Below are 9087 nucleotides of genomic sequence, written 5' to 3' on the forward strand. Positions count from 1 at the left end.
GGAGGAGGAGGAAGGAGAGAAGGAGAAGGAGAAGAAGAAGAGGAGGAGGAGAGGAGGAAGAGGAGGAGAGGAGAGGAGGAGGAGAGAGGAGAAGAGGAGGAGGAGGAAGAGGAGGAGGAGGAGGAGGAGAGGAGGAGGAGGAGGAAGAGGAGGAGGAGAGGAGGAGGAGGAGGGAAGGAGGAGAAGGAGAAGAGAAGAAGAAGAGGAGGAGGAGCAGGAGGAAGAGGAGGAGGAGGAGGAGAAGGAGGAGAGGAAGAGCAGGAGGAGGAGGATGGAGGAGGAGGAGGAGGAAGGGAGGAAGAGGAGGAAGAAGAGGAGGAGGAGAAGGAGGAGAAGGAGAAGGAGAAGAAGGAGGAGGAGGAGCAGGAGGAGGAGGAGGAGGAGGAGGAGGAGGAGGATGGAGGAGGAGGATGGAGGAGGATGGAGGTCCTGTAATTGATCAAGGGGAAGGTCATGCCTGTAGGACAACCCAGCAGAATGAGGAGTTAGGGAAGGATGAGAACTTGGCTAATTTTGTTCCCCATCTATACCTGGAGATTATAAGTAGAGATTATGCCTGAGAATTTTATTAATTTTTTTTTTCTGTTTTGGGAGTTTAGGAATTATTTCAATTCTATTTCTTTTGCTTCTTCTAAATAAAATAGAATTTCCATCATTACTGCTGTGTGAATTTTATGTACTTGTACTATGTTTCTTAATTTTAAAACATTTTATGTTAACTGATTTTTTTCCTTTACACCTTGAATTTAAAGTTGAATTTAGTTTAACTGGGTATTCTTGAGGATGATTATTACACAGTGATTTTCTTTTTGATGTAATTTTAAATTTTGTCAGATTCTTTCCTCATTGATGGTGTGCAATTTCCTCTTGAAGCAATCAGTCAATCAATAAATATTTATTAAATGCCTATTTTGTGCCCAACACTGGGCTAAGGCACACTTTTATCTCCTGTTTTAATACACGGATTCTCCCCACTGCAGTTATCTTTACAGTTGTATTTTGTTTTGCATGCTATGTTTGAAATGTTTCTTTTCTTTTTAGGAAGTGCTTTGCTTCCCATTTTGCCTTCCCTCCTATCTCAGCACTTAGCACAGTCTTTGACACGTAATAGATGCTAAATCAATGTTTTGTTATTGTGGTTGTTCAGTCATGTCTGACTCTTTGTGATCCCTTTGGGGTTTTCTTGGCAGAGATTTTGGAGTGGATTGCCATTTTCTTCTCCAGCTCATTTTACAGAGGAGGAAACTGAGGCAAACAGGGTGAAGTGACTTGCCCAGGGTCACACAGCTAGTATGGCCAAATCTGAACTCAGATCTTCCTGATGCCAGGCCCGGCACTCTATCCACTGTGCCACCTAGCTGCACTTACTTTATTGACTGACCAACCAACTGTTTAACTGTTGTTATTGTGCTGAATCCATACACTAGTATTTTATTTTATTGGGGTTAAGTGACTTGCCCAGGGTCACACAGCTAGTACATGTCAAGTGTCTAGTCTGAGGCTAGATTTGAATTCCGGTCCTTCTGACTCCAGAGCCAGTGCTCTATCCACTGCGCCACCTGGCTGCTTCTATACACTCCTGTTTTAATGCTTGTTATCTGATGGTGCCAAAGAGAACCCAAACTTTTGTCGGTACCGGATGCTCATGGCATGCCGTTGGGATTGTAGCTGCATGGCCACCTTACCGATAATGGACTGTCCATTGATATCTTGTGCTTAATTGACTTTCATTGTTGGAGATGGACAAAATTCAGTCTGCTTGGCTTCTTTCCGGAGTCTTTGACTCCAAATCCAATATGCTTTTGCCAGTTAGTTGATCCTAAAATGCTTTTCTTGTGTCAGAACTCCGTTTTGTTTATTTCATTGTTAAGTAAACTACACCTTTTCGTGTAGATTTTTAGCAAATCTCTTCATTCAGCTAGGTGGTGTAGTGAATGGCACACTGGACCTGGAGTCCAGAAGACCAGAGTTCAGATCCTGCCTCTGACACTTACTACTTATGTGACTCTGAGCAACTTACTTCAGTTTCCTCATCTGTAAAATGGGGATAATAATAATACATCCCTCCCAGACTTCTTGTGAGGATAAAATGTGGTCATATTTGTAAAGCATTTGGCAAGTCTTAAAACACCATAGAAAGGCTACCTATGAATTATTTATTTAATTGTCCATTTATTCTTTTATTTGCTTATTCATTTATTTAGCGTGGCTAGTGTGATTTTTGATATATATGTGAGAAGCCTCCCTTCAGGCAATGCTTTACTCTGTTATATTCCCCAAACGCACAAATTGTTCCATTTTATAGTGAAAGTATAAGAAGGATGTCTCTGATACATTTCCTTCCCTCTCCTTCTCACTCCTCCCTCCATCCCTCCATTCCTCAGACTGTGTGTGATGAGAGCTGTGGGAGCTAACATCAGACTTTGGTACCAAGCAAAGCCTTGCCAACTGGGACTGCCAGCTTACAAAATATCAGCCAACTCTTTTCATATGCATCAGCCTGAGGAAGTTTGAAGTGCTTACCTCACATAAGAAGAGCGTTAGATCCTAGATCTGCATCTAGTTACTCAAATGAACCTTGCAGGTCCCTGAGTTCAAACTCCTCATTTTACAGATGAGGGTCATACATTGAGGATTTAAGGGACTTTGGTTTCAGAGTCACTGCGAGTCTTCCCATTTGATTGTCATTTATCAAGAGCCTGATGTGTGCTAGGTACTTACTGAGTGCTGGAGATACAAAGACAAAAACAAAAATGTATTCTTGCCTTCAAGGAGCTTGCATTCTATTGAATTAGTGCCAGTTCATAAAATATTATTGATGTGTCATGACCAACCCCCACTGTTGCATTTTGATACTTCATGCACATTTTGATATGATATGAGTTGATAGATTCCCTAAAAAATCATGAGGCAAATGGGTAGCACCATGGATAGAGAGCTGGAGCTGGAGTCAGGAAGACTTGAATTCAAATCTGGCCTCAAAACTTCGTAGTGTAACCCTGGGCAAGTCATTTAACCTCTGTCTGGCTCAGTTTCCTCATCTGTAAAATGGAGATGGTAATACCACCTACCCCCAGGGTCGTTAGGATAAAATGAGATAATATCTGCAAAGCATTTTGTAGATTTTAAAGTGCTATAAAAATGCTAGCTATTGTTATTAATAAGCTGTACGTTGGACACATAAGGAGGTCAGATTTGATTTCCTTTTCTTTTTCCTCCTTAGCCCCTTCCATCTCCAGTCATGTAGTCTTAGGAGTTAATCACGCTCTTTTATCTATTCATGGAATATGAATATCCATCTTTGATTGAGTCGGGAGGGAAAATGACATAGACTTTGGCTGAAGATTGGCCATACTCTTGGAGGCTTTATTTAGCTAACCTGAGTTTGCCAGTTTGAGGCAGTTGTGGAGAAGATCATTGTACCACTACTAGACGGCAGCAAGGGGAAGGAGTGGAGTCTTTCTCCTTAACTCATTGACCAATCATGACCAAATCACTGAAAACAGGACTGCTCAACCAGAAACAGACATCCCATTCACCATCTGGAGAGTCAGTTTGAGAGAATTTGAGGGGCAATTGAGGAAACAAAGACACATGCTGTCTTCCAGTAGGCAAAGGTGCAGAGATGCAGTCATTCAAGATTGGGGCTGCAAGCAGATTCAAGAATCATGCTACCATAGAAGGCTATGGATTTGAGAGCAGAGAGACAGAGACAGAGAGACAGAAAGACAGAGATAGCGATACAAAGAGAGATAGAGAGATGTTCACATTTTATAAAGGAATAGCCTTGCATGAGCTCCCTATGCCTAACTAGTCCAATAATGTCACATGCAGCGACCTCTAGAGGTTGGATCCTTCTTTCCCTCAGTTCTGGGAAGCTAGGTGGGGGCACACAGAAATGCAAGCCTAGAGAAATGAGAGTTTTTTGGCTCCTGTCAGATCATCTCTGGAAGACTGTGTTCATTTTGAGGACCTACATTTTAGGTCCACATTTGAGGACCCATACTGATGCTAGGGAATAATGACCAGAGAAGGGCCACCAGATGGTGAAAGACCAAGTCTACATCATCTCAGGATTTCCTGAAGAGCTGGGGATGTTTAGCCTGGAGAAGAGAAGACTTGGGACAGGGCATGATAGCAGTCTTCAAGTATTTGGAGGTCTATCATATGGAGAAAGTATTAGATTTGTTCTCTCTGGTTTCAGGGGCAAAACTAGGACTGGTCAGCAGCAACTGCAAAGAGACAGTTTTTAAAGCTTCCTAATAACTAGAAATGTCCAAAAGTGGAACGTGCTGCTTCTGGAGGTAGTGGGCTCTCCCCTCAGGAGAATTCTACCAAAAAAAAAAAGGCTGGATAACTACTTGTTGGTTGTGATTTAGAGGGAATTCTTGTTCAGGGACAGACTGAACTAGATGGCCTCTGAGGTGAATGGTAAGAGTACTACATTTGCAGGCAAAGACCTGAGTTCAAGTCCTGGTATACCTATATGGAAGCAAGTTGAGACTCTCCCCTCCCCAACTCTTGCTTCTTTTAACCTTTTCTTTTGTTCATTCATTTTTCAGGGTTGTCCAACTCTTTGTGATACCTTTTCAGGTTCTCTTGGCAAAGACACTGGAGTCGTTTGCCATTTCCTTCTCTAGCTCATTTTACAAATGAGGAAACTGAGGCAAATAGAGTTAAGTGACTTGCCCAGGGTCACATAACTAGTGCCTGAGGCCAGATTTGAACTGAGGTTTTCTAGATTCCAAGCGTGGCACTCTGTCTCCTGCACCATCTAGCTGCCCTCTACATATTACATAATAATATTAGGATCATGCTTTAGTTTTCAGGCTGAAGTTTTACCTGAATGAGAAACCCTTATCAATCTTGCTTTAACTATCAATTTCAATGCAACATCTGCACTGAATTTTTAAAATATCCTTCTTGAAGATCTATTTTCTTTCTTACTTTCTTTTTCTTTCTTCCCTTCTTCCTTCCTTCCTTGTCCCTAATTTTCCCACTCCAAAAGTCTATTGGTGCTTGACCAGGTAATTTCCCCAACCCTCTTTACTGTCTTAAATGAAATGTCTCTTTAACTTGGCACCTAACTTTGGAGCTCTGAAAGAAGAGTCTGTACCCATTTTCCATGACCACTCTCATTTTGAGGTGAATAGACTTTGCTGCTTTCTGTGTTCAGCCAAGGCAAACAAAAAGGTAGACTTCCTCATAGGAAGATTCCTGAGAAAATGACAATGGTCCCAACCTGATTATGGGAAGAGGGATGGGCAAACTGCTCTCAGAACCTCAGGGCTGAGAGAGTTAGTGACTGTAGAAATTCTAGATTTGGAATCTGAGGGCTCTACTTTGGGGCATTGAAAGTTTGCAGGTCCCCATCCTGAGTCATCCCTGAGAGTCTGGAATTATATAACACTCCATACCCCAAGGAAGCAGCAACAGAACCAGCCCGGATCTTCTGTTTAGAATTTTGCAGAGCCTGGGCCTGACTTAGAGTCTGAAATCAGAAAATAGTCTGGAAAAATAAGTAAACAACAAAAAAAGGAACCCCACCCAAAACCGCTGTTATGATGACAAGGGTACTTAAGGCACAAACCTAGAAGAAGAGAATGACTCAAACATTTACCAGCAAAGCCCCAAAGAAAAGTACTGCTTAGGTACAAATTCAACTAGAATACCCCGAAGAGAGGAAGCAGAGTTATTGTTGCTGCTATTGTTGTTCTTAAGAGTTGAAATGTTTTTATACATGAAATGAGAACACTAGAAAAAAATGGAAAAGAAATGGCAATTAGGGAAGAAAGAATTGGAATGGAAACCAACAGTCTGGCATAAGAGGTACAAAACTCTGTCTATGCAACAAACCTGAGGCACTGAGGCACCCAAGCAAAGTGGTGCAGTGTTTAGAATGCAGAACCTGGAGTCAGGAAGGACTGAGTTCAAATCTAGCTTCAGACACTGTATGACCCTGGTCAATTCACTTAACCTCTCAGTGTCTCAGTTTCTTCATCTGTGAAATGGGGATCGTAATAGCACCTACCTCCTGAGAGAGTTTTGCAAACCTCACAGTATAATATAAATATTAGTTGTTATTATTGTTATTGTTGTTACTCTGAGGAAGCTGCCACATAGGATGGTGGGGAAGATAGAAGAGAGAAGGAGGTTACCCAAGCCAACCATATCATAGCTTCCAAATTTCACAGATTATTCTTGTTTCTTTCTGATGTAAGAAAAAAATGCCTGTTAGAGCAATCCAAAAGAGGATAGGAATAAGCATTTATATAGTGCCAGACACTTGCTAACTTTACAAATGGTCTGATGTGATCCTTACAGCAATTCTGGGAGGCAGGTGCTATTATTATCAAACCCACTTTACAGATGAGGAAACTGAGGCAAAGTGACTCGCCCAGGGTCACACAGCTAAGAAGTATCTGAGACAAGATTTGTACTCAGGTTTTCCTAACTCCAGGCCAAGTACCCTAAGCATTACATCACCAGCTGCCTGAAACAGAGACATGGTTGCTTTGAAGGTAGCAGATTCTTTCTCACTGGAGGTCTTCATGCAAATTATGGATGATCATTTATCAGGTGTGATGTAGAGGGAATCTTCTTCTTCAGCTATGATTTGGACTAGATGGCCTCTGAAATTCCTTCCACCCCTGAAATTCTGTGATTCTGTAAGTCAGGTTACATCTCTGTGGTTCTCATGCAGCCAAAGGATTGTCAGAGCTGACTGCATGTTGTCCTTTTAAATCCTGGGACCAGGCCCTTGCCTTGCCGAAGTTAAGGCTGTGCTCCTCAATTAGGCTTCCCCTCTCAGATGTGAGCTTCATAACCCAAATCTTCCTCATTGTTTACTAGAAAAATGGGTCCTTCAGCTGGTGTCTTCAAGGTCCTATTCTACATAGCTGGTCTAAAAAATACCCTTCTCATTTAAAACACATACACACACACCTACACACACACATACACACATTGTAACCAAGAGCTTTTGGACTCAAAATACTTTGATCTAAAGGTATGTTTCTTACCTAGGCATTTTAGGTACAGAATTAGGGAAATAGAAATAATGGTGCTTGTGGGGGTGTTGGTGAGGAATGGGGGGACATGAGTCACAAGCCCCCTAAAATCACCCTACAAGGTAACAACTTATTCCATCAAGGCCAAAGTGAGCACCATTTCTTTCTAGGTGAATGATAATCTGCAAAAATCTTTCAAACTATTCACTTTTTCTGGCTCCCTCCATTCCTTGGAGAGGTGGGTAACAATGGGTGCAGAAGGGTGTATATACTAGCAAATGGAGTCACTTTGTTGTTTGGTTTTGCTTGCCTGCTTTTCTTTGTTGTAAGGTGAGGCTCATTGGGGGTGGGGGGCAGGTGCAGTGAATTCAGAAATGGTTGTGATGTAAGAATAAAAGGCATCACTAAAACCTTGAATAAACATATGCTTGTAAAGTCATTCAAAAGACAGATTTTTTTAACAAGCCACATTTTATTGTACCAATTTCACACAGTAAAAATAAATGGAAAGCAGACATGTCTAAATTCTCTTACTGATTCTCTTGCAGACAACATCACCCAAGGTAAAGGTCTGAAAGCCAAGAAGAAATCCAGTGTTAATCTTTCCTGGAATGTCTTGCAGTATATCAGCATGTGATACCCATCAATGACTCTTGTATGTTAGATATACTAGAGATAGGTTTGGCAATCTTTCTGGGTTTTTGTTTGGATTGTCCATGCCTCCTGAGGGAACCCTGGGGAGGGCTGTCTTTGGGGTCTTCGAGGGCCCCATTTAAAAATATAAATATTCCCAGCAAGGTTCACAGTGTAAGGATGACAGAGATGCCAGCTGGAAAAGGGTTTAATGCCTGAAGGGGGATTAGCAGGAATGGGTAGAGGATTAGGTGACTGGGGGTGAAGGGATGATAGGATCATGGATTTTTAGCTGAAAGGAGCATTAGGGGTCACCCACCCAACTCCCTGGGAGTCTGCCATAAAGGTTACATGCTTCTTTACTCAGGGTGTTGGGCAATACCTCCTCCCCTTCCCTCCTCCATCCCTGCTGTCCTCCATGTTTTTCTCTCCTCCCCTCTTTTCTCCCTCTTCTCTACTGTCCTCCATCCCCTCACCTGTCTTTCCCTCATCCCCTCTTCCCTCCTCTTTGAGAGCAGGCACTGCCTCCCTTATTCTATTGGCAGCCCCAGTACTTGACACCTAGTATATGTTCTCCAAATGCTTTTTGGATCCATCCCCCACAACCAAGCAGGAAGAGAAACACCTGATCACTTACAGTGGTGAGTATATCTCCATTCAGTTCAGTGACAGACTTCATTGCTTTCAAAATTGTTACCAGCTTGTTACCTCCTTCTAGATTCACTACACCCTGTAGGGAGACAGAAGAGTTAGCTCTGGCAAGCCCTAGGGACTGGGGGTGAGCCAGGGATGCACTGGTAAATGTGCAACAACTGGTTTTCTGGAGGGAAAAAATGTACACACAAATTTCCATTATAATCTGTAGTATTAACATTTGAGTATTATTTGCAGTGTTAACACTTTCTCCATCACTTTAAAGTAGGCAATCAATAAAACAATAAATCAGTCCTTGATTTGTAGTGTTTACTATTTTCTGAGGGGTAAATGCTCACACTTAAAATTTAACAATGGATGGCATCTCCTGCCGGTTTCAGCTGGCTCCAGCACACCCCTGAGTAAGTGCCAAGCCAGATTCCCTGCAGAACTTCTTGTTTCTATACTTCACTGGCTGGATTGTTTTCTAGTTCTCTTAGCCCTTTCCTTACTTTTCCTCCTCTCCCCTTTTCTCTTCTCTTCCTTTTGCTGTCTGTGAGTCAGTCAATAAATATTTATTAACCGTCTAAGATGTGTCACATTGTACTAAGTACTGAAGACAGTCCCTGCCCTCAAGGAGCTTACAATCTAACCGGGGAAACAATAAGCAAACAGGTACAAACAAGTCATAGACTGGATAAGTGAGAAATAATTAACAGAGGGAAGGCCCTAGAACTAAGCGGTTGGGGAAAGTTGTCTGTTTTTTTTTCAGCCAAAGACAAGGTTGATTGAAGATTCGCCATATTACAGT

The 9087-nt window shown here is 42.1% G+C and overlaps 1 long non-coding RNA gene across 1 annotated transcript; it reads right to left on the reverse strand.

The window, feature by feature from the left end:
- Positions 1-7462: 7462 nt before the first annotated feature.
- Positions 7463-8602, reverse strand: LOC110204619 (uncharacterized). Its single transcript, XR_002323353.2, has 2 exons — positions 8281-8602; positions 7463-7581 (listed from the first exon to the last, which is right to left on the reverse strand). It is a non-coding gene; the product is annotated as an uncharacterized LOC110204619 (long non-coding RNA).
- Positions 8603-9087: the final 485 nt, after the last annotated feature.

Source organism: Phascolarctos cinereus, unplaced genomic scaffold (assembly GCF_003287225.1).
Source record: "Phascolarctos cinereus isolate Bilbo 61053 unplaced genomic scaffold, phaCin_HiC Scaffold_715;HRSCAF=1355, whole genome shotgun sequence".
NCBI classification, from domain to species: Eukaryota; Metazoa; Chordata; class Mammalia; order Diprotodontia; family Phascolarctidae; genus Phascolarctos; species Phascolarctos cinereus.